Here is a 26,171-nt window from a genome sequence, read left to right as displayed (position 1 = left end):
TAAAAAATGTATAACATTAGCTAAGGGGTACTTGCGATAAGAAATACATACTAAGGGACACATGGGCCAATACAGTTTGGTAGTTTTTAGTGCTTCTACTCAGTGCCCAGTGACAAAAAGGCTTGAACATTGCTGCTAGGCACTTTTCTTTTACCACTGTTTTTACTTATTTAGATAATGCTGCTCATTCAGTATTAGGATTTTGCCCCATTTACCAGAAGTTATTTTAACTATTGAGGCTATATTTTGCTCTTTTTTGTTTTGTTTTTTACTTCAGGACTTCTTAGCTCTATGGGAGTTCCTTAGTTAGGCTTTTCAAGTAGAGTGGTTTGATTTTACCAAGCACGCCTTTCTAAAGGAACAAAACACCCATCTGACCAGTAAAACACAGATTCGACCACACCAAGGGCAAGAGACAAGATTCCATTTTTTTAATCATCACATTATAAGTTTTAAAACATTCTTTTGTCTGCCTCTGTTGCGCAAAACAGAAGAAAAATAAAGAAAACTATATCAAAGTAATCTAAAGAAATCAATAAATGTTGAGAACCTAAGCTGGGACTTACTCCAAAGTCACACAAACGCAAGACAAAACACAGAATACCAGACCACCGGTGAGGCACAGCACATCATGAAGGAAAGCCACCACCAGGGGTAAGGACTGGTCCATGACTCTACCTCATACGAGGTAGGTCAGATTAGGTCATCCAGCGCTGGGAGGATCAGTAAAGAGACCCGAACAGTACAACTGTGATGGAGGTAGGCCACTGCCTTGACAAGGGAAGTCCATTTTGAGAACTGTTCAAAGCGTAATGAATCTAAGGCAGCTGGAACAGATGTGGTCACAAGCACAGTCACGTTCTGACGAATTTCAACATCTGACTCTGGATCAACGAGTTCAAATGGGCCCTCTTCTGGGGAGAGGCTCTTGTGATTGAGAAGGAATGCTGGGCCGTACAACCATGAAATGCTAATGTGGCGAAATGGAGAAAGTGTTATTAGTGACAACGCCACCTTGGAAGTTTCACACAAGGAAATAGTAATCTTTAAAAGAACATAGAGTACTTAATGATTTGCAGACAAAATAATAAATGTATAACCCAAGGCACTCAGGCCCGTTAAAGGAGCTTCAGACGTGTTCCCAGTTGAACATGTTTATTACAAAAATATATTTTAAAAACAGTCTTTATAAAACAAAAGTAAATTAACAACAATGACCAGTGCTGAGGCTTACCAGCGTGGAAACAATGGTTCAAAGTGGGGGATTCTAAGACAATACACACCTAAAAGGTGACAAATACACACACACCCACTCAGGCACACATGGAGACAAGAAACCAAGCACTATACAACACAGCTCATGACAACCCTCCTCCAGGACCACCACTATTGGCTCTCAGCAACTGAAATAACAAACCAGAGGTTAAACAAGTATTTTACAAAAGAGAAATAACAGCTTGACATCAACAATAAAAGAGTACACTAAATGGGTTGATGTAGGCAGAAATAAAATATAAACTGAGTAAATAGACAATAAACAGATCAAATTCTATTAAACTTAAATACTATATAAAGATATGTGATATCAGTTCAAACCGGTAGCCACAGGTGTGGGCCGGTCAGAGTTAGGTACACGTCGGAATGAGTCACGAGGAGGTCCAGTCCCCCCAGCACGGGGACACGAAGAGGGCGGCTGGACTCACACACAGTTCCACAGATATTCAGTGCAGCAGAGCAGCGACGTGAAGTAAAGCAAAGTAAAGCAGCAGCGGTCTCAATCTCACTCCAAAAAACAACCCTGTCATACAAACCTTTATTTAGAAATAATATTTAAATTAATGACAGCGGGAGCAGACATGGGGTGTGTGTACCTGTCAGAGAGCAAGGAGGACATACACAGCCACAGCTACACAATAAAACAGCCCATAAAGGAGTGCCGTCAATCGTGGGGTCTAAAAACACATTCCACTGTAAGCGTACCTTTCAGGCGGTGTCACAAGCACTGAAGGAGAGCGCGCACCAGTGCAGCAGGAAGCAAGGAGAGGCTTACACAGTGGTAATCCAGAGTTTTCAAAAGCTGTCACACACGAAAGGCGAGTGCACATCAGCACCACGGAGAGCGAGCACGGGCTACAGGAAAGAAAAGCGGCATGAGAAGGGCTGCCGAACATGACTATTACCATGCAGCTGAAATCATACCTGCTCTGGTGGTTAGAGAGCGATTCACAATGGGAAACCGGGAAGTGGGCGGGTCCCCAAGCTGACAGTGCAATGAGGAAATGACACCCAGCATTCCCGTTTAATACTGCCCACCCAACAAGAAGACCAATCAGAGGGGATTTTGTCTGCAAACACCCTAGTGCCACTACACTAACAAGTTTCTCCGCTGCTACAGACCGAGAGCCATGATCAGCAGGAATGTGCTCAGAACATATCTCCATTGGTCTGGTAGAGAAGACTGCATGTAATATTCACGTTTTTGATGTTGTTGGTCCTTGGGTGGTAAAATCTTGATCCGGGGGAGCCTATAAACTACCGGCCCATATCTAAGCTTCCCTTCATGTCTAAAATCATGGAGAAAATGGTTGCTAAGCAGCTAACCTCATACATGGAACAGCATGATATTTATGATAAATATCAATCTGGTTTTAGATCAATCCACTCCACTGAAACTGCTCTTCTGAAAGTTTCTAGTGACGTGATGATGGCTGCTGACTCTGGTCGTTACACAGTTTTAGTTTTACTTGATCTGACAGCTGCCTTTGATACTGCAGATCACAGTATACTGGTTGATCGACTCAAATCTGAGATGGGGTTTTCTGGTACTGTTCTCCAATGGTTTACCTTTTACATTAATTGAAGAACCTTTAATGTTGCTATTAGCGATGTTATGTCCAATATGTCCAACCTGTCATGTGGAGTAGCCCAGGGCTCTGTTCTGGGGCCTGTTTTGTTTTTATTGTATCTGATGCCTCTTGGTCGGTTGATCCGTGGTTTTAAAAATGTGTCTTATCATTTTTATGCTGACGATATCCATTTCTACTGCTCCTTTAATGACTCAGAGTTTCACTTTTTATCCGAGATCTTAGATTGTATATCTTGTATCAAAAACTGGCTGTCATCAAATTATCTCCAGATAAATTCAAACAAAACAGAAACTCTGATCATTGCTCCTGATAAAAACATCCCTCTGATTAAAAACTCCCTTGGTGATCTGGGCTCATCTGTTAAAACCAGCCTCAGAAACCTTGGGGTTGTTTTTGATCAGTCCATGTCTTTGGAGGGACATTGTCGTCAATTGACTAAAAACTGTTTTTACCACCTGAGAAATATCTCTGAAGTGAGGCATCTTTTATCAAAATCAGATCTGGAACTGGTCATACACGCAGTTATATCATCTCGTATTGACTACTGTAATTCTGTTTTTACTTGTTTTAATAAGTCGACCCTAAACAGACTCCAGATCGTTCAGAACGCTGCTGCCAGACTTTTAACTGGTGCTTCTAGAACATCCCACATCACCCCCATTCTTGCTACTCTGCACTGGCTTCCAGTTAAGTTTCGCATAGAATATAAAATATTAGTTCTCACGTTCCGAGCATTACATGGTCAGGCCCCTAAATATATCTCAGACTTGTTGTGCCCCTACTCATCAGGGCGATGCCTTCGGTCTTCAGGTCAGGGTCTCCTAAAGACCCCAAAAACTAAATTTAAAACCAGAGGAGACCTGGCGTTCCAGGCTGTAGCTCCCAGACTCTGGAATAACCTGCACCAGTCTCTCAGGGAGCTCAACTGTGTGGACACTTTTAAAAAACTGCTGAAGACTACACTTTACAGTAAAGCTTTTAGTTAACTGGATTTTAATTTGAATTTATCCTTTAATGCTGCTGTTCTTATGATATTTATGCACTCTTGTTTTATTATTCTATTGTGTTGCACTTGTACTTTTACCACAACTCTGTACAGCACTTTGTGATTTTATCTGCAAAAAGCGCTTATAAACTACTTACTTACTTATTCTGTTTTGATTGTTAATATATTCTAACATCACCTTACTGTCAGTGTAAAATGTTGTCCTATCATTCTTTATATTCAGTTTTTCTGTGAGGAGCTCTGACATCTCCACAGCAAGCACTGCAGTGCAGAGTCAATCAGAACACCAAGGTTTTTGACTTGGTCTTTAGCTTTTAAAGATCGAGACTCAAGATAATTGCTGACAGCTGTCCTCTTTTCCTTGTTACCAAAGACAATCACCTCCATCTTGTCATGGTTTAGTTGAAGGAAGTTTTCACTCATCCAGCAGTTTACTTTTTCTAAACAGTCACACAACACCTCAATGGGACCATAGTCATCTGGGTTCAGTGATAGATATAGTTGTGTGTCATCTGCATAGCTCTGATAATCAACCTTACAGTTCTGTAGAATTTGTCCTAAAGGAAGCATATATAGGCTAAACAGAAGGGGTCCAAGGACAGAGCCCTGAGGAACCCCACAGGACATTGGTAATCTGTCAGATTCAACGTTTCCAATGCTTACAAAATAGCTTCGCTCCTCCAAGTATGACTTAAGCCATTGCATTACTTTTTAGTCCAACCCATGTTTGCAATCTGTGCAACAAAATTGTATGATCTACAGTGTCAAATGCAGCACTTAGATCCAATAGAATGAGAACAGATACTTTTCATGAATCAGTGTTCAACCTTATGTCATTGATCACTTTGATCAGAGCAGTTTCAGTGCTGTGATGAGAACTAAATCTGACTGAAATTTATCAAATATTTTGTTGAATGTTGGTTGAAGACCACCTTCTCAAAGATCTTGGCCATGAATGGAAGGTTGCTGATTGGTCTATAGTTAGCCAGTATAGAGGCATCCAGTGTTCTCTTTTTTAACAGAGGTTTCACAGCAGCTACTTTCAGGGATTTTGGTACGGTGCCTGATTGGAATGAGCAGTAAATTATCTGACACAAATCAGTGACAACTGACTTTACAACAGTTTTAAAGAAGTTTGAGGGTATTGTGTCAAGGCAACACGTTGATGGATTCAGCTGCTGAACAGTCTCCTCTATTGTTTTTGGGTTCACTGTAATAAACTCTAACATTGTAGTAGGCTCATCCCTCAGTGGTTGAAGCTGTTCAAGCTTTTAGTGATTTTGCTGGTTTGTTCTGATGTTTGACATTATTGATTGTATTTTTTCATTGAAATATACAGCAAATTCATTGCATTTTCCAGCTGACAGTAATTCAGGGGCTATCTGATCTGGGGGGGTTGTGAGCTTTTCAATTACAGACAACAACGTGCGAGAGTTGTTGACATTTTTGGCAATAATTTCAGAAAAGTATTGCTGCCTTGCTTTGAACAAGCCATCATTGAATTTTCGCAGACTTATTTTGTGTAGTTCTAGATGAATTTGGAGTTTTGTTGATCTCCATTTACGCTCAGCTCTTCTACAGTCAGATTTCAAATTCTGCATTATCTCAGTCTTCCTCCAAGGGGTTTTCTGTGTGTTTGGTTTTCTCTTAGTTTTGATTGGAGCCACCACATCTATGACATTACAGACTTTTGTATTAAACTCATCCAGAAGATCATCAACTGTCTCAGCACTCAATGTTGGTGTCATTGCTATGGCTTCCATAAACTGTGCACTTGTGTCGTCATTTATGTACCTTTTCTTTAAACACACAGAAGTAGGGGGAACAGATGTTACAGTCTCTAGGTCAAAAAAGACAGAAATGATCAGATAGAGCTAAGTCTCTTACAGCAACAGCAGAGATATCAACACCTTTAGAGATAACCAGATCCAAAGTGTGACCTTGAGTGTGTGTCGGACCAGTCACATGTTGTGTAAGACCAAAAGTATCCATTAAAGCATACAGTTCTTTGGCAGTATTGTCCATGTTATTGTCTACGTGAATATTTAAGTCACCTGTTATTATTAAAAAGTTGTATTCAGTGCATACAACTGACAGCAGTTCAGCAAACTCATCCATGAATTCTCCAGAATATTTTGGGGGTCTATAAACGACTAAAAACAGAACTCTTGAATCACCCTTCAGTAAGAATGACATATATTCAAAGGAGATAAAATCACCAAATGTTATTTCTTTGCACTGAAATATTGATTTAGAAATGGCAGCAACTCCACCACCTTTCCTGCAAGTACGACACTTATTGAAATAAAGTCTTGTGGCGCACTTTCATTGAGAATAGTATTACTGATACCATCATTCAACCACGTTTCATTAAGAAATAAAAAGTCCAAGTGATGTGTCAAAATAATATCATTAATTAGTAGTGACTTGTTAACAAGAGATCTAACATTAAGAAGAGCTAATTTTAAAGACTTTACTGGAGACACTGGTGGACTTTTTGGATGACATGTTATAGGAGTCAAATTTTTATCTCTATAAAGCTTTTTGCTTTTCTTTAATTTCACAATTTTACCTGTGTTACCTGTCACCACAGGAATTAAAGAAGCTGCATTAACTCCATAAGGCGCTGACTTTTTCTGGTTGTTCCTAAAAATAGAGCTATTGCAGTCCGGAGCCAGCACACATCAGACCTGTGTCGCTCTAAGATGAACACAGCTGGCCTGAGGAGAAGAGTGATCCTGGGCCTGGTATCGTCGAGGAGGGATGGGTGGTGCAGATTGGTTCTTTAGAGGAGATAAGATGGGACCATGGTGGGGTAAAGGGTGGGGTGTCAGTCTTGTGCCAGCCAGAACCAGCTCGTTCATCTGGGCAGTTAAATCCAAGAAGGCAGGGGTAGGAGAGAAGCTGGATGAGGTGGAAGTAGGTGAATTTTGGGGTGAAGCAGGTGGGTCCTGAGCTGTGGGGGTTGGGTTGATCTCTTCATTTTGGGGATCTTGATTTCTTGCTGGAAGCTCATCGACTCCATGTTCTTTCCTTGTTGTTTTGTTCTCCGATGGTACATGTTGTCCTCTGTCTTTATCAGAACTGATAGCAGTGTGACTGGTGATGTAAAACAAGTTGGATGTAAAAAGTTTTACTCCAGCCTTGTTTAGACACGGACCATCTGCTCTAAAAAGATGACGACGTTCCCAAAAAATAGGAAAATCTTCTATAAAATTTAGTGAAAGGGCAGCACAAGCCGAAGACAAAAATTTATTCAAAGAGTAAATCCTCAAATTTCAGATCTCCTTTGCGGACTGGAGGTATCGGGCTACTGATGAACACTTTAGGCTGCAAACAGCTCACAATTTTTTGCAGATGGGTGAAATCCTGCTTTAAACCCTCAGACTCCTCCTTGGCTAAATCATTTAACCCAAAACGAATCACAACATTTTTCAAATGTGGGTAATCTGCAACGATATGCAAGATTTTGTCAGCCAGGTCTGATACTGTGTCATTAGGTTAGCAGATCACTTTCACATTGCTGCTAAACATCTTCTGAGCATCTTTAACAGAAACGTCTCCCACTATCAGTGTGTGAGGTTGTTGCTTTGGCCTACCATGTCGGTTTCGTTTTCCTGAAGCACTTTCAGTCTTTGCAATTCCAGAAGGTTGTGTGTTGACCTCATTAGAGCCAGATCCTAGGTCATTCAGCAGTGGGGCAAATCGATTACCCAGGTCTACATGAAACTGGGTTTGTGACTTGGTGATACTCCTGCCTTTAGCAGATGTCCACTTTTGTGCCTGGGCAAGGCAAGGCAAGGCAAGGCAAATTTATTTATATAGCGCATTTCATACTCAAGGCAACTCAATGTGCTTTACATGATAAAACATTCAATTGTTTAAAATCAATAAGAACATTTAAATCAATAAGAACAATTAAAATCATCAGTAAAATCAATTAAAATCATCAGTAAAATCAATTAAAATCATCAGTAAAATCATCATTACATCAACAACATGACAAAAAATCTCTCTCTCAATCATATGCAGTAGAGAAAAAAAGTGCCTTTAACTTTGATTTAAAAATGTTCACATTGGATGCTGACTTCAGCTCCGCTGGCAGTTTGTTCCACTTCTTTGCAGCATAACAACTAAAAGCAGCATCACCATGTTTACTGTGAACTCTGGGCTCCACTATCTGACCTGTGTCCATAGATCTGAGAGACCTGCTGGGTTCATACCTGACTAACATGTCACTGATGTATTCTGGACCAAACCCATTCACAGATTTATACACCAGCAGCAGAACTTTAAAGTCTATTCTGAGGCTGACTGGGAGCCAGTGTAAAGACTTTAAAACTGGAGTAATGTGCTCTGACCTCTTTGTTCTGGTTAAGACCCGAGCTGCAGCGTTCTGAACCAGCTGTAGCTGTTTGATGCTCTTTTGGGGGATTCCTGTCAGAAGACCATTACAATAGTCCAGTCTGCTGGAGATAAAAGCATGGACCAGTTTCTCCTGATCTTTCTGAGCCATTAAACCTTTCACTCTGGAGATGTTCTTTAGGTGGTAGAAGGCTGTTTTTGTGATAGATTTGATCTGACTGCTGAATGTAAGATCTGAGTCAATCAGAACACCAAGGTTTTTGACTTGGTCTTTAGCTTTTAAAGATCGAGACTCAAGATAATTGCTGACAGCAGTCCTCTTTTCCTTGTTACCAAAGACAATCACCTCCGTCTTGTCATGGTTTAGTTGAAGGAAGTTTTCACTCATCCAGCAGTTTACTTTTTCTAAACAGTCACACAACACCTCAATGGGACCATGGTCATCTGGGTTCAGTGATAGATATAGTTGTGTGTCATCTGCATAGCTCTGATAATCAACCTTACAGTTCTGTAAAATTTGTCCTAAAGGAAGCATGTAAAGGTTAAACAGAAGGGGTCCAAGAACAGATCCCTGAGGAACCCCACAGGACATTGGTAATCTGTCAGATTCAAAGTTTCCAATGCTTACAAAATAGCTTCGCTCCTCCAAGTATGACTTAAACCATTGCATTACTTTTCCATTTAGTCCGACCCATGTTTGCAATCTGTGCAACAAAATTGTATGATCTACAGTGTCAAATGCAGCACTTAGATCCAACAGAATGAGAACAGATACTTTTCCTGAATCAGTGTTCAACCTTATGTCATTGATCACTTTGATAAGAGCAGTTTCAGTGCTGTGATGAGAACGAAAACCTGACTGAAATTTATCAAATATTTTGTTGAATGTTAAGAATTGACTCAGTTGGTTGAAGACCACCTTCTCAATGATCTTGGCCATGAATGGAAGGTTGCTGATTGGTCTATAGTTAGCCAGTATAGAGGCATCCAGTGTTCTCTTTTTTAACAGCGGTTTCACAGCAGCTACTTTCAGGGATTTTGGTACGGTGCCTGATTGGAATGAGCAGTTAATTATCTGACACAGATCAGTGACAATTGACTTTACAACAGTTTTAAAGAAGTTTGAGGGTATTGTGTCAAGGCAACACGTTGATGGATTCAGCTGCTGAACAGTTTCCTCTATTGTTTTTGGGTTCACTGTAATAAACTCTAACATTGTAATTGACTCATCCCTCAGTGGTTGAAGCTGTTCAAGCTTTTTGTGATTTTGCTGGTTTGTTCTGATGTTTGACCTTATTGATTGTATTTTTTCATTGAAATATACAGCAAATTCATTGCATTTTCCAGCTGACAGTAATTCAGGGGCTATCTGATCTGGGGGGGTTGTGAGCTTTTCAATTACAGAAAACAACGTGCGAGAGTTGTTGACATTTTTGGCAATAATTTCAGAAAAGTATTGCTGCCTTGCTTTGAACAAGCCATCATTGAATTTTCGCAGACTTATTTTGTATAGTTCTAGATGAATTTGGAGTTTTGTTGATCTCCATTTACGCTCAGCTCTTCTACAGTCAGATTTCAAATTCTGCATTATCTCAGTCCTCCTCCAAGGTGTTTTCTGTGTGTTTGGTTTTCTCTTAGTTTTGATTGGAGCCACCACATCTATGACATTACAGACGTTTCTATTATACTCATCCAGAAGATCATCAACTGTCTCAGCACTCAATGTTGGTGTCATTGCTATGGCTTCCATAAACTGTGCACTTGTGTTCTCATTTATGTACCTTTTCTTTAAACACACATAACTAGGGGGAACAGATGTTACAGTCTCTAGGTCAAAAAAGACACAGAAATGATCAGATAGAGCTAAGTCTCTTACATCAACAGCAGAGATATCAACACCTTTAGAGATAACCAGATCCAAAGTGTGACCTTGAGTGTGTGTCGGACCAGTCACATGTTGTGTACGACCAAAAGTATCCATTAAAGCATACAGTTCTTTGGCAGTATTGTCCATGTTATTGTCTACATGAATATTTAAGTCACCTGTTATTATTAAAAAGTTGTATTCAGTGCATACAACTGACAGCAGTTCAGCGAACTCATCCATGAATTCTCCAGAATATTTTGGGGGTCTATAAATGACTAAAAACAGAACTCTTGAATCACCCTTCAGTAAGAATGACATATATTCAAAGGAGATAAAATCACCAAATGTTATTTCTTTGCACTGAAATATTGATTTAAAAATGGCAGCAACTCCACCACCTTTCCTGCAAGTACGACACTTATTTAAATAAATAAAGTCTTGTGGCGCACTTTCATTGAGAATAGTATTACTGATACCATCATTCAACCATGTTTCATTAAGAAATAAAAAGTCCAAGTGATGTGTCAAAATAAAATCATTAATTATTAGTGACTTGTTAACAAGAGATCTAACATTAAGAAGAGCTAATTTTAAAGACTTTACTGGAGACACTGGTGGACTTTTTGGATGACATGTTATAGGAGTCAAATTTTTATCTCTATAAAGCTTTTTGCTTTTCTTTAATTTCACAATTTTACCTGTGTTACCTGTCACCACAGGAATTAAAGAAGCTGCATTAACTCCATAGGGCCCTGACTTTTTCTGGTTGTTCCTAAAAATAGAGCTATTGCAGTCTGGACCCAGCACACATCAGGCCTGTGTCGCTCTAAGTTGAACACAGCTGGCCTGAGGAGAAGAGTGATCCTGAGCCTGGTATCGTCGAGGAGGGATGGGTGGTGCAGATTGACCATGGTGGGGTAAAGGGTGGGGTGTTAGTCTTGTGCCAGCCAGAACCAGCTCGTTCATCTGGGCAGTTAAATCCAAGAAGGCAGGGGTAGGAGAGAAGCTGGATGAGGTGGAAGTAGGTGAATTTTGGGGTGAAGCAGGTGGGTCCTGAGATGCGGGGGTTGGGTTGACCTCTTCATTTTGGCGATTTTTATTTCTTGCTGGAAGCTCATTGACTCCATGTTCTTTCCTTGTTGTTTTGTTCTCCGATGGTACATGTTGTCCTCTGTCTTTATCAGAACTGATAGCAGTGTGACTGGTGAAGTAAAACAAGTTGGATGTGAAGAGTTTTACTCCAGCCTTGTTTAGACACAGTCCATCTGCTCTAAAAAGATGACGACGTTCCCAAAAAATAGGAAAATTTTCTATAAAATTTAGTGAAAGTGCAGCACAAGCCGAAGACAGAAATTTATTCAAAGAGTAAATCCTTGAGAATTTCAGATCTCCTTTGCGGACTGGAGGTATCGGGCCACTGATGAACACTTTAGGCTGTATACAGCTCACAGTTTTTAGCAGATGGGTGAAATCCAGCTTTAACACCTCAGACTCCTCCTTGGCTAAATCATTTAACCCAAAATGAATCACAACATTTTTCAAATGTGGGTAATCTGCAACGATATGCAAGATTTTGTCAGCCAGGTCTGATACTGTGTCATTAGGTAAGCAGATCACTTTCACGTTGCTGCTAAACATCTTCTGAGCATCTTTAACAGAAACGTCTCCCACTATCAGTGTGTGAGGTTGTTGCTTTGGCCTACCATGTCGCTTTTGTTTTCCTGAAGCACTTTCAGTCTTCGCAGTTCCAGAAGGTTGTGTGTTGACCTCATTAGAGCCAGATCCTAGGTCATTCAGCAGTGGGGCGAATCGATTACCCAGTTCTACATGAAACTGGGTTTGTGACTTGGTGATAATCCTGCCTTTAGCAGATGTCCACTTTTGTGCCTGGGCAGACAAGGGAGTTGATGTTGAGGCTGCAGTCTGCGAAGCCAGTGCAGCCCAGTCCGTCTCATTATTGATATCAGGGCGCTTTGCTCGGCCCGTTAGCCTTTGAAGTGGATATGACTTTTTCTTAGGCTTAGCTCCCAGAGTATTCCAGGGAGGACTCGCACCTGTTGGCTTATCAACGGGAACAGGATCCTCCCTAGGCCTGATAGCTTTGTTAGCACGGGCTGGTAGCGAGTTAGCTTTATCCACTCCGCTGTTTTGAAACAGCGGCACAGTCGTATCATTATCATATCCACAGTGTCCATTAACCTCAATGTTTACTTGTATTCCTCGCACTGTAGTCTCCAGTTCAGTAATCTTTTGGAGAAGACTGCTGTATTCTGTTGTGGAAAGAGCCATTCTTCTGCTAGTTAGCTTGCTACTTGTAGCTAGCTAGCTTGCTACTTAGCTTTCCAGTTGAGCCAGCAAATAAAAAAGCAGTAGATGATTACCTCAGAGCCAGAGTCAGATGGTAAATGATAGAGTTTGATGTTGAGGTATCGTATCATTTCTCAGAAGAAAAAGTTCATGTTTAGTAAATAAATTCCTCTGTGAGCTCCGCTCTGCTCTTTTGCTGCTGTCAGCTCAGCTGCCGGAAGTACTAATCAGACAAGGGAGTTGATGTTGAGGCTGCAGTCTGCGAAGCCAGTGCAGGCCAGTCCGTCTCAATATTGATATCAGGGTGCTTTGCTCGGCCCGTTAGCCTTTGAAGTGGATATGACTTTTTCTTAGGCTTAGCTCCCAGAGTATTCCAAGGAAGACTCGCACCTGTTGGCTTATCAACGGGAAAAGGATCCTCCCTAGGCCTGATAGCTTTGTTAGCACGGGCTGGTAGCGAGTTAGCTTTATCCACTCCGCTGTTTTGAAACAGCGGCACAGTCGTATCATTATCATATCCACAGTGTCCATTAACCTCAATGTTTACTTGTATTCCTCGCACTGTAGTCTCCGGTTCAGTAATCTTTTGGAGAAGACTGCTGTATTCTGTTGTGGAAAGAGCCATTCTTCTGCTAGTTAGCTTGCTACTTGTAGCTAGCTAGCTTGCTACTTAGCTTTCCAGTTGAGCCAGCAAATAAAAAAGCAGTAGATGATTACCTCAGAGCCAGAGTCAGATGGTAAATGATAGAGTTTGATGTTGAGGTATCGTATCATTTCTCAGAAGAAAAAGTTCATGTTTAGTAAATAAATTCCTCTGTGAGCTCCGCTCTGCTCTTTTGCTGCTGTCAGCTCAGCTGCCGGAAGTACTAATCAGACAAGGGAGTTGATGTTGAGGCTGCAGTCTGCGAAGCCAGTGCAGGCCAGTCCGTCTCAATATTGATATCAGGGCGCTTTGCTCGGCCCGTTAGCCTTTGAAGTGGATATGACTTTTTCTTAGGCTTAGCTCCCAGAGTATTCCAAGGAAGACTCGCACCTGTTGGCTTATCAACGGGAAAAGGATCCTCCCTAGGCCTGATAGCTTTGTTAGCACGGGCTGGTAGCGAGTTAGCTTTATCCACTCCGCTGTTTTGAAACAGCGGCACAGTCGTATCATTATCATATCCACAGTGTCCATTAACCTCAATGTTTACTTGTATTCCTCGCACTGTAGTCTCCGGTTCAGTAATCTTTTGGAGAAGACTGCTGTATTCTGTTGTGGAAAGAGCCATTCTTCTGCTAGTTAGCTTGCTACTTGTAGCTAGCTAGCTTGCTACTTAGCTTTCCAGTTGAGCCAGCAAATAAAAAAGCAGTAGATGATTACCTCAGAGCCAGAGTCAGATGGTAAATGATAGAGTTTGATGTTGAGGTATCGTATCATTTCTCAGAAGAAAACGTTCATGTTTAGTAAATAAATTCCCCTGTGAGCTCCGCTCTGCTCTTTTGCTGCTGTCAGCTCAGCTGCCGGAAGTCAAGGTTGCTGCTGGTGAGCGCTCTGAGAAGAAGTCTGCCTTTCATGGTAACAGGTGCAAGCAAACCAAGAGGATCAAACAAGCTGCTAGCTATCAAGAGTATGCCACGGCGAGTGAAGGGCTTCTGCTCCTGTGGAACATAAATGTGTCTGATGTGGGGTACCAACTCACCCCAACGCTGCGTTGGACTGGAAGCCCATCAATTGTCAAATCAAGATCTTTGATATCTTTGGCCCTATCTTCAGGGGGGGAAAGCTCTCACCACTTCCACTTTGTTGGAAGCATTTTTGAGCTCTCTGTACGACATCAACAGCTTCAGCTTTGCTTGAGAAAGACTTTAATGCATCGTCAACATAGGAGTCTTGCTCTATGAAATTTAGAGCATCGGTTCTATATTCACTTTCTCTCTCCCTGGCTGACATTCTGGTTTCTTGTCAAGCCTACGTCGTAATGATGTGAGTCGCTGGTTGGCGTAGGACCGGTTGTCAGGGAATTTGGGTTTGGGGGTCCAAAATGGGAGTGGTGCAACCAAGCTGTCGTTTTTGAAGAATCTCTGCATCTTTTTCAGAAAGATCATGTCTTCAACAGAATGGGCAAGCTGGTTGTCTTTATTGGTATGACAAAATACTGCCTCTCCAAAATTCTGAGCTGTGGGCTTTTGGTGTAGGTGAGCAGATGGCAGTTGATTGGAAATTACATTGGCTTGTCTCAGACTGAATTACCCCTTCACACTGAAGCAACTGTTGCAAGGAGTGAGATAGCTTGGGCTGCCATTGTCCAAAACAAGTGTTTTCAGAGCATTCACTTCACTTGGCTTGTGAGCGTTACAAAGACACACGTCACCGACGATAACCCAGCTCAGGTGCGAATGGGTCGTTGTGTCTGTCGTTAATTTGCTTCCTCACTCTGTGAACTCTCAGAAGCTTTCATCCTATCAGCAACAGTATATCTGCACTTGGGTCGAGAGATGGTATTTCAGCTGCTATTGCTTTCAGATGGCGGTGGTATAAAGCAGCTTCTGTAGTGGGTATCTCTTCTCTATTGTTGGGGATGGCATTGCACTTCGAGTGTGAGGAGAGGAAAACTCATTTTTCCATCTAACAACTCGACTATGTAGTTACATGCTCTTCTACCAGTCACGTGTTATACCACTACAGGTTTTCAGTGAGTATGGTTAAGTTGGGCTTTGTATGTTAAATACATCTAAACACTCTTGTCTTTGTAAGTGATTGGTTACTCTGATAATCAATTATTGCTTAGATTCTTTTGATGTTGTCTCGCTGACCTTTTGGATAGACTTGCACCAAGCAGATCTTAGAACAGGATTTTCCTGTGATTTTGTTTCCACATACCTCTGTACATTTATTTTGTATTTATTTATTCAGTTTATTTCCGACATAGTTACATTCAATTTTTTTTACATTTTTTTTTTGTTTTTTTTTGTACATGCCGAAAAAGGAGACAAGAGAAGCAGTTTGCTTATCTAGGCCCCGTCCCCTGTTTTGTACACCGAAAATTTACATCAAAGCTTGTCTCTCTGATCAAACATTCTTAGGTTGTACAGTCCTTTTTTGTGTAGGATTTATTCTCATCTGTAGTCAGTGTTGTTTTTTTGTTTTTTTTATTCCTCCTCCTCTCTATCGTTGTTTGTGTTGGCCTTGTTCCATGCTAGACGTTGTTTGCGTTCCTCCATTTCAAGAAAAGTTCATCTTCTTTCAAAAGTTTTTCCCTTTCCATCCATGACGTCACCACTCGGGAATGTCTCTTTTGGACACACAAGTTTGCAGCTTGTTTTGTTTCTACATCAAGGTTATTCCAGCTGTTGGTAGTTCTATTTGCAGTGTTGTATTTTCCACTGTTATATTTAACCCTTTCTTGTATAAACACATTACTATGTCTTAGTTCATAAGCAAGGTAGTAATGTAATCCTTTATCACCCCACCACCGAGCAAATGAAATGAATAAGTGACAGACCTTCTTTACTCTTGGTTTCCACATTGAATCCAGTGTCAGTAATAATCACAGTCTGAGTCTTGTTTCCAGTGTTTATATAGATTTGGGCCCATGTCCGTGATTACCATCAGTAATGCTGTTTCGATGGATCATTCGTATTTTCCTAAGTCTTCCATCGTTTTGATAAATATTGGTTTTCCGTTCTCTTCTCCCAGTGGTGTGATATAAATCCTGCAGTTTCTCGTCCACGTCTTTAGAATCTTTCCTCCTTTTTTTATTTGGCGTGCCTTAAATGCAATGCTTGCGTTTCGTTTTGTCAAGTTTTCATTAATAAATACCTTCGTTTCCTTCAGTTTTTTGCCTTGCTTCAGTAGTTCTCTTTTAAATTTCACATTCGTGAAGGTGATTTTTACAGCTCTGTTATCATTTCTCTTTGGCAGGAGATGGCAGGAGTTGATGTTGTCAGGGTTCAGGACAATGTCCTTCGACTCCAAGTAGTCACTGACCTGTTGTTCAATCGATTTTGTTTCTTCGTCACTCCTGGGTATCATCTTTAGGCCTGTGATGATGACATCTTTCTCTCTTTCCTTTTGTTCCAGCTCTTCAACCCTCACGTTCAACAGTTTTATCTCTTCAGCATTCCTCTCATTCTGTTGTTTCAATACCTTTGCTTCACTTTGAAGGTTTTCCAGTGATTTTTCCAGCATCTTTTCCAACGACTTTTTCTCGGCAGATAGACCGTCTTTGAGGTTTCGTAGACCCTCGCGTATCATTTCCTTGACCTCTTCAAAACCCGGATCAGGTTCTGGAGGGCCTCCATGTGGTTTCTTAACAATTTTTCTTTTCGTCTTGGGCCCAATTTTTCAGGCTGTTCAGCTGTAGCTGTAGCCAAGGTCGTGTTATCGGAGCGAGTGAAAACACGTCTGCTCTCTCCACAAGACCAGAGACATGTGGCAGTAACATCTAAGTCCTGTGCATTTGTTTCCTCCCCTCCATGCTCTTCAGCAGAACCGGTTTGGTTTTCCACCGCAGCAGCGGCAAGTTGGAGCCACCTCCTTGCGTCACCACAATACGTCAGTACGTCACTGATTACGGAACAGTTTACCCATGAGCACTTGCGCCATAATGAAGCCCATATTTTGACTGTTGACATCGTATGAATACTATCTTATCCTACGTAAAGATTCTGCTGAACAAATGTAACCATCTTCATTGGAGTCACAGGAATCTGCGACAACATTTGTGAACACAGGTAATTATCAAAGACGTTTTATTGCTTAACAATGACTGTGTTAGCATTTGCTACACCTGCATAAGTACAGCAGATAAAGACAACAAGTTGATTTTGATATGTTTGTTTATCATTATAGATGCTGTTAATGCTGACTGTGCACGTCCGTGACCATGCTTTTGGTGGGACTCAATAATACCAGAATCAGCTCAAGTTTGTCGAACTAACGAGTCCTGATGTTATTTCATTCATATATATTTGGACCAAGGACTTACTGTGTGTGACTGACGGGATGCTTTATTAAAATGTTTGTGTCCTCATCATGTTGTTCGACTTGTGTTATTAATGATCAATGACACCTTATTGACTCTAACATTTGTTTTATACATATTGCTGCTGTTTGATTTGTTTCAATACATTTTGAATTGAGGGAATCTTAACTGCATTCTATTTAATGAGTATTGTATGAACTTTGCAATTCTATAAATGTATCAAAACAAAAAAAAAAATACAAACCTAATAGTGTGTGCTACAGCAGGTTATGTTTCTATCTTAGGGCAAAAAAGTGGATGTAAAGAGTAATTAAATTAACTGAACAGAAATAAAATACATGTGTGTACTTACAAGTAGGCAACAAACAATGAACAAAGTCCTTGTAGAATACAAAATAAATAACTTTATTTACACAAAGTAAAAATAGATGTACAAATCAACTCAATATATATTAACATTTACTTAAAAAATGATTGTGGGTTTTCTATTAGAAAGGGCCAAAGTCTGATTCTATCTACTCCAGAATCAACACCAGTGCTGTGGAGTTCATCATGAGCTGGATATGGACCATGGACGTAGTCCTGGTCCTGCTGGTTCTGGTCCACGAACCGTGTCGCTGACTGCTCCGTGGAAGAAAATCTGCATTAACATCTTCCTCCTTTTTTTTTCTGCATAGAAGCATTAAAAATAATATTTGAATTTATTTATAGTCTCCACAATAAGAAAATACAAAAACCAACACTCAATTGTGTAATCCTTAAAGGGGACATATCATGCTAAATCCACTTTTTTAGCCCTTAAATGCATTTTGATGTATATTTAGATTGTTTAGAAGCACAGAAAAGTTCAAATTAATCTCTTCAGGTGCTCCATTGATATCTTTATATTCTGTTTTGGTCATATTTTTCAATGTGTTTCGATTTTTCGATTCTCTATTACGTTTTTTGAACAATAACGTCAGCGGAACTGCCAAATTAGGACATCGACTCCAGGCCCAACACTTCGAGCAATCCGCCATTTTTATTTCTCGCTTTTATTTTGTAGTCCAAGCTCCAGGATGCAGAAGTTACGAGAGGAGAAATCAAAATGTTTGGTTGTTGGATGTAGTAACCCACACGCTTCATTACAACGTCTCCCAGCATCAGAACCTTTTCAAAGTGCCTGGTTGAGTTTTATTTTTCACGGAAATGTACCCACATCTGTGGGTAAGGTCATTTTTGTGCGCGCACAGCACAGGATGACTGCTTCAGCAACCTCCGCCAGTATAAAGAAAGATTTGTCGAAAGACTTTGTCTGATTGAGGGTTCAATTCCTTCTATCTTTGGAGACGACGAACAGAGCACTTCGGTAAGCTGTAAATAACGCTAAAAAGTGTGATAAGACATCCTTGTCATTGTTTTGTTAGCATTAGCAGTTGCACCGTCTTCATATGTTAGCGCTGTGTGCTCGTTTTAGATCCTTGATGATATGGCCCACGTGGTTTAATTTAAGTCTAAAGTTTTCATTAGTCATTTCATTTTGCCGTTTTTGTCTCCGAAAAGACTGTATTAAAATGCATTTCATGACGTTAGCTTGGCGCTAGCGTTAGCTTGGTGCTTGTGTTAGCTCACTTGTTAGGGTTCTGCAGGTTCATCATCTTCATTTTCATCTCGCTACGCCGGGTCAGACTCTGGCTCAAACATGTAAAGCTGGATGGACAAGTATTCCGTTGTTGACATTGTGTAAATAACGTGTGAATAAACTTTTTCTGCGCCACTACATAGCCATATCTCTTCTATCAAACTACAAAAATGGCCGAGCAGGGTGGAGTTGAACCTGGAGAGGGGGCGGGGTATGAAGTGTCTCATTTGCATTTAAAGAGACCGCACCAAAACGAGTTGCTCTTAGAAGCACATCAGAAAAGGGGTCTGGGGAGCTGTAATAATGAGGAATTCAGACCCAAGCAGTGCAGTTCCGCTTTATATAGACCACAACTGTATGATTTATATCTAAAAAGGAAGGATTTAAAACCATGATATGTCCCCTTTAAGCCAAAGTGTGTAGGTTGAAGCAAAGCTTATACAAACCTACCTTATAACAATAAAACTAAACAAGGCTCTCTAGATAATCACACACAAAAAATATTTAGCTTATATTACTATTTTAACTATATATTCTACACAAGTTTTATATATACAGTGTATACATTCACATCAAACATATATACATAAGTACATACACATTAATGTATATATGCCATGTACTTGGTGAAATTGTTACTCTTCTTTCTTATACTTATTAACAATATATGATTTAAAAAACTTTTTGAACTGATTTATATTGTTTTATTTCATCCCTTATGCAGTTCCATAATTTAACCCCTGATACAGTATTGTTATACTCATCCTTTTGACTGTTGTTCTAGCATTTTTCATCTTGAAAGGTAGTTCTCTTAAATTATTTTCCCCTTCTCTCTCTAAAAATCTTGCAAACCTTTTTGGAAGTGAACCTTTACTTGTTTTATAAATCATTTGGACAGTTTTGCGTTGGATGAGATCTGGAGTTTTAAATCTGGTGTTTTTAACAATAATCCATGTGTGCGTTATGTCTGATGGATCTTTTTTACAATATGAATAACGATTGGATGTTCGTCATGTATGTATTTCCCCAAACCTCTAGACAGTAACTCAAATATAGTAAAACAATTGTACAATAAAGAGTGTGCAATGCATTTTGATTAAGAACGTGCCTGCTTTTGTCCAGGAATAAAAAACAATATTAGTTCTTCATAATAGTTTAATTTGTTCATAAACAAATTATATTTTAGGATGGACCAACAGATTATATTGTACATGTTTGCATAGAATGAATGAATCTTACTGGATTTGTTCTGAGATGAAGACGAGCTGAGATACAGATGAACCTTGAAATCTAACTCTGAAATGACCAGAAACGTTGTTACCACATAGTTACAATACAGTAACAATAAGGGAAGTTCTGAATACAGGTTATTGATATATTACTGCTGCTTTCAGGAATATTAAAGCATTGTTATCGTTTCCTAGCTAACCAGCGGCTAACTGGCTAGCCTGCACCACGTTAGACGTAACGTTCATAATATTGATGAGGGAATATTGTAGCAAGTTAATATTGGTAGTAGTTTAACAACAGGGCGAAATAAAACTTACCAGGATTAGTAACAGTTCTACAGGACGAGTTTTGTATTCTGGCAAACTGAGTTTTCTATTGCTTCCAGCGAGCCGTAACATTCCTCTTGTCTCATCCATATCATGTTCAGACCAGCAGGTGAATGATTAATGTTGGTTGACTGCTTTTAGTTTTTTCAGAAGGGTCAGGGCCCAGCCACTTAATGAGTAGATTCATTTCTTCACTGGCTGTAAGGCCAAGGTCTCTGATGGTACTCTGGAATGTGACTTTCTAGCTTTGGTAACTCTGGTTTATCATCAAATTTAAATTGTCCTCCAGTTACTAGTTGACTCTTGGTTGGAAATCTAGCAAGGTCACTTGTTGTGCTGTCCGCATTATTATTTGGGCTTAATCCTTGCTGTGGTTTTAACACATTGCAGGGAGATTGCGGAATTTCATCCCTTTGTGGTCGCGTAGCACAATCTTGTGGCGTAAATGGGCATTGCATTGGTTCTAACTTGGTAGAAAGAGGTGTTTACATACTGATTGTTTGCATTGTTCGTTCTGATATTTGCTGTCGATGTGTTGGAACATGTCTCTGTTGTCTTGAGCCAGTTCAGTGTATTTGTGTTTATTCATGTATTCACTCACTTTTTGTTCCGGGTTGGTTGTAGGGGCTAAAATATCAACTCTTCTTTTGAGCTATGTCAAATTGAGCTGCTGTTGACTCCATTACCTCTGCTTTAGCCATGGCTGCATCTGCTTCCTTTTGGAGGTTGAGTACGTCAAGAGTTGCTTCTAGACGTGCCTTTTCCACTTGAATGCCCATCTCCTTTTCAGCGAAGGCCATCCTGGTTTTCGCTGCTTGAGCTTCTTCTTGTGCTCGTGCTGCTGCCATACTGGCTTGGGTTGATGCTGATGACCCACTTGAACATGATGCTGATGATCTAACAGTCACTTTTCCTGAAGACTTTGAGATTTTCCATGAGCGAATGGACCTCATTTCTAAGTTGTTTTGACCTTCAGCCTGATTTCTCCATGGTTGAGTAAAACTGCCGCTTGATGTTCCTTGCATAGTGCTATGATTTCATTGTACTGTTGCACCCAATGTGAACATGTGCCCCATATTAAATTCACAGCCAGCAAAACTCTCTTTTGCATCACTTCCTTCAAGGAACAGGCACGTGTTGTATTTGGACAGGATTTAATGCAAAAAAGTGTGGAACTGAAATTATACAAAATACAGAAAAATACTTGGTATACAAATCATAAGGTCCATTGAAAGACCAGATGTTGTGCAGAGCAGAATTATGCTTATGTGCTAGACACAATTATGTTGTTCAGCAAAACTTAAAGTTAGCAAACTGAACCTTGTTTGCCAAATAAAACAGAGATTTTATTTGCAGTGTATTTCTTCTCCAGACTTGTTTGCAATGTTGTTCTGTGTGGATTTGTTTGTGCTGTCAGTGTTTCCACTTGAAGGGTGACCGCAAGAGCTGGCTCTCCTTGCAGCTCTCTGAAACAACACACTGCTGCACGTGCATGCGCATCATGTATCGGCTGTGTGCCGCTTACACCGTCCGTGAGTTCTACATTCTGTCGTATATTATTTATTCTTGGGAGAGCTTTAACACTGTTCTTTGGTGGTGCTGATATGGTAATAAGCTACAGTATTAGGTCGAATTGTTATGTGATTCTAGAACGCATTACAGAGCTAGGATTTTGTCATCAAATATGTTGTGATCTCCTCCCTCACGGCACTTTGTGTTGTGATGATAGTATTTACCCATCCACTCATATATGCCTGTTTCCTGCCTTTTAAAAAAACACAAAAGACAAAATTATTTCCTTTCTTTTTTCTGATGTCATCACTGTATTTGCTGTTGTTTAACCTTTAAAGTGTCGAAATAGAAAGGCCCTTTTAAATAAAATGTTTTATTAGTTCTATAGAGTGATGAAATGTTTGGTATGCACCAGATTATAGTGAGGCATAGTGGGAAAAAGTAGCATATATTATTTTGGTGTTTCGGCCTTGGTTTTCTCATTTTCAGTTTCGGCCAAGACTATTCAATTTTGCTGTATCCCTAATAAAAACATGGGGGCAGAGCCACAGAGGTCACCTGATTGGACAGAACCTGCACCAGAGTAGCCCAAAGAAACTACCAGCCCCAGGACAGCTGACAGCTTCCAAAATATAAAAGAAAAGCTAAAAACAATGCAAGTTCATAAAATGTTTCATTAATTATCTAAAATAAGCCATCAATGAAATAAAGTAAAAGTTGAAGATAGAGAGGCCAATAGATACTTAATCTCCAAGTGAAATTCAGAAATTCTAGTACCTTGACAAAGATGTAGACACAGGGGGCATGCAAGATTCTAGTAAAAAAAAGCCACATTGCACAGGAGAGAAATGAAGTACTCAATCTGTCAGTGAAGCAGGATGGTGAGAAATGTCTATCATTGATGTTGTTCCTCAGGCTGGATTGGCACTGTGTAGTAGATGATGTAGATCTTCTATGATGGACAGGAGCTTGCACAGATTCCGTCTCTTTGCCAAAGTTGTCAGGCAGTCCAGCTCTGTGTCAACAACAGAACCTATCTTCCTTACCAGTTTTTGAACTGGCGGGCAACATACTTCCTAAGCCCCCCCACCACACACTACTGTGTACAGTAGTATAATTAATGAAATTTCAACTTTATTTACAAAGCACAAATGACAATATCATCTGGAAGTGCTTATCAAAATATAAAATCCTAAGGGGGAGGTATGATGAAAAAAGTAACTTTTGAATCGCTTTGCTACAATGATATACATCTTTTTTAGTCTCATTCAGAGAGCAACAGTTTCTGTCTCCTCCCTCCCTTGTTATTCCACATTTTGTAAAAATTCAGCTCCAATCAGGCAAGTTGAATTGTCCCCCGCACCTACAAGAAACTCCTCCTCCTGACAATCCTCTCTCTTCCTACCATGGGCATAATACACAATGTGAGCTTCTCCCTCTCAAACTATCTTACAGCTATACCAAACACTGCGGTTTAATAAAGGATGTACATTACACTTTATTGCCATATATGTAAATACAAACTGTACTACTTTTTCTGCTGCTTGTGCTTCTGCAATCTTTGCGATCGTGTCGGGAGTCACTGCTCGGAGCCACGGGCATTGTTTACAACCATCAGCTGTTAGCCATCTGTGTTGATGCTCCACCAGCCTATGCAGTGAGACCCAACATCCCTCATGAACTAAGTATGTGGGAATATGAACTGATTCGTGGCTCACAGTGTTAAAACACCGGACTCGGTTTTGGAATTGGACGGCTTCTAACTTTTACAGGACAACAGAGAGCGGTAAGAGGAAAGGAGGAGGTCTGGCTGTGTTTGTGAATAATAGATAGGGCACATCACTAACAAGGTGCAGTTTTGTAGTAAGGATATTGATGTGTGTGTCCCTGTGGAAGAAGAGGATGTTCAGCTGTTGAGAGGATGAAGGTTAGGGTTAGTGGACAAAGAGCAGAACAGGATAGAAACATAGAACAGTTCAAAGCAATGTTGAGGTGTTCCTTGAGCCTGCTTTAAGACATGTAGTCAAAGTTATCCAATTCACCATGTGAGGCAATCCAAACTCTGCTCTAAAGTTAACCCTGCCTCTAGCCTGGTTCAAGGCTGCTTTCATAAAGGGCTAGTCACAGACAGGGCACAGTTGAGGGGAGAACAGCAGGGAATTTACACACCTTGATATGCCCGTTTTAACCCCTTACATGATTACCAGGATCAGCTTTGTTTAAAAGGTAATTGTATTACTACAGTATTACCCTGTAACATTCTAGTGGACTGTTTTAAGCTGATGTGATAGAGGAAACTTAGTCTGAATTCTGCTTACTTCCATCGGTCAGGCCTTGCCCATCTACCTCCAGATAATTCCAACCTCAGGGTGGCAGCCTTAACCCCAGTCAAATCTTCTGGTCACGTTGCTTAACAGGAAGCCTCCCTCTGATACTGGGCACTTGGTTTCCACCAGGTTTTCTTTGGAAGTTTGGATTCACTAACTCTACGGGCAAAGTGTTTTAAACTAGATTTATCCATTTAAGGCACACTTTCAGCTGTTAAGTTTTGAAACAGATACAGTTAATTCAGGGTATAGTCTGTTTTTTAGAATTCAGCTTCATTTAAATTTGAGGGGAGATGCATAGCAGGGGTATAATGCACATATGATATTAAAAAGTTGAATTTAACACATGGTTATATAAACTAACTCACCCTAGGCTTTGATGAGTTAAATTAATTTGGCTGTGGAACAGATAACACACAAGGAAAGCTCCAGAGTAATGAACACAGTTTCTGTCTCCTGGAATTCTGAGTCTGTCTATGACCTTTCTCCCAAATACACTCCTGATGGAAAAAACACAGAGCGCAGCTGTACTTTTTCTCCGTCAGCCTCTGTTGCAGCATCAAAAATTTAATCCATCCTATGGGGCAACTTCCGGAATTCCCATACTGAGAAGACTTTCATTACTGAGGAACACTTTGTTCCGATCTGCGAAGTACATTTCCCAGGGCATTTGCTTTTTTAGATCCATCTCTTGGCCGGGTTCAAACCCTTGAGTGTTTGCTCCCATTTCTTAATCAGAATGAGAAATGTCTGTCTTTGCTGCACATAACGATTGATTTCATTGTTTTCTTTTCACTGGGCACCCTGCTTGGTGTGGGCCCTCTGGTAGTCGTCATCAAGGTTCAAGTCTAATCGTAATTTGGCAATCTTAAGCCAAAGACTCCATCAAAGCCTTTTTTCCCTCTTCAAAATCCATCTCATGATAGAGGTTTTCTTCACCAGAAGCTATACTGGTTGTCTTTTCATCATCTCGAGTCATTTGCCGATCAAAGCCTCTTTGTGCTGAGAGTAGGGATGATGGGCCAGACTGCTGGCTGCTCTTGCTGTCCCGGAGGCCGGTCTTTGTCTCTGTTGCGGCGCCTCTCCTCTCCATTTCTGATACTTTCGTTGAGTTGGTGGTTGAGCCTTCTCAGCTATGGCCAACACCTGTCATGGTCCGCAAAGTTGGTGACTGAGTCCCTTCAGTCACTGCCTTTGCTCGTCTCGAGGTGCTCCTCCAACGTTACTCTCGTGATCTACATATATGTAGACTACGTCCTCGCTCTTCCTCCATTATGAACAGGTCTCAGGGTCGTCCCACAGAAATGCGAGTTTCTAAAACTCACTCTTGTTTCTCCTTCTGAGCTGAACATGCCAGACTCCACCTGCAGGTGGATCACGACTTCCTGTGTGACAGGAAACAGCACGTGAATTTTGGAAAAATCTCTGCTTCCCGGACCATCAGGTCTGGATCTCCTCAGGGCTGTGTTTTCCTCTCCTCAGCTCTTCTCCCTGAACACAAACCATCACCATTCGATCAAGCTCCTGAAGTTTGTGGAAGACACGACTGACCATCATCGGGCTAATCTCTGATGGAGGAGTCCGCCTACAGGTGTGAGACAAACTGTCACGTGTCCTGGTACAGCCAGATAAACCTATATATCTACCTATGATATCAGACTTCAGAAAAAGCTCTGCTTCTTGGTCACCATCATTACCCAGCACCTTAGGTGGGAGCTGGACAACAACTCACTCATCAAAAAAGCCCAGCAAAGGATGTACTTCCAGAGCAGCTGAAGA

This window comes from Gouania willdenowi, chromosome 6, assembly GCF_900634775.1.
Source record: "Gouania willdenowi chromosome 6, fGouWil2.1, whole genome shotgun sequence".
In the NCBI taxonomy this organism is placed as follows: domain Eukaryota; kingdom Metazoa; phylum Chordata; class Actinopteri; order Blenniiformes; family Gobiesocidae; genus Gouania; species Gouania willdenowi.
This window is presented reverse-complemented; position numbering follows the sequence as displayed.